This window comes from Tupaia chinensis, unplaced genomic scaffold (assembly GCF_000334495.1).
Source record: "Tupaia chinensis unplaced genomic scaffold, TupChi_1.0 Scaffold000622_1, whole genome shotgun sequence".
Lineage (NCBI taxonomy): Eukaryota > Metazoa > Chordata > Mammalia > Scandentia > Tupaiidae > Tupaia > Tupaia belangeri.
In genome coordinates, this window is record NW_006160142.1 from 7,029,972 (window position 1) to 7,030,670 (window position 699).

The following is a 699-nucleotide window of genomic DNA, read 5'->3' on the forward strand; positions in this document are numbered from 1 at the left end:
TGTCCTTGTCTGGCGAGTGCACGCCCCCTACAGCGAAAAAAAAATTAAAAAAAACCTCTCCCCCCCCAAAAAAAAAGGTAAATGTACAATTTACAAATTCAAGTGGCACAAGTCTATGATAGGTATGTTCGTCCCCTCCCACACTCCATTTTTTTTTTTTTTTGGAGAGATTTTCACTGTAGGGCGCGTGCACTCGCCAGACAGAGAGAGACAGAGAGACAGAAAGCGAGAAATCACCCCCCAGGGGGGATGGTCACGCCGCAATCCCTTCTCCTTCATTCTCCTCTCTGGATCTTGGGCACGCACGCATACGCGCCCGGCCTGAGTTTTAAGCCACCGGGTCCGGGACACGAACCGCGGTCGACTACGTGGGAGTCCAGCGACATAGCCATTACGCTAACTGCTGGTTCCCCCCTCCCACACTCCTGAGGAGGAACGTTGCTCCCTGACTTTGGTTCTGTTTAAATGGAAGATACACGGGACCTAAGAAACTTTAAGCTGGATCAGGACGGCCGAGAGAGCCAGGCAGGGACCCACCTCAATCGGCACCAGCCCGAGCGATCCGCAAAGGACAAGGTGAGCGCCCCGGGTGAGCGCCCTCGCAGGGCCTCGGGGTGGGCGGGGACTTCCGGCGTCGGCCGACGTCCTTCCGGAAACTTAGCCCGGGCGCACGCCACGCCGGCAGCATGGCGGGGGCCC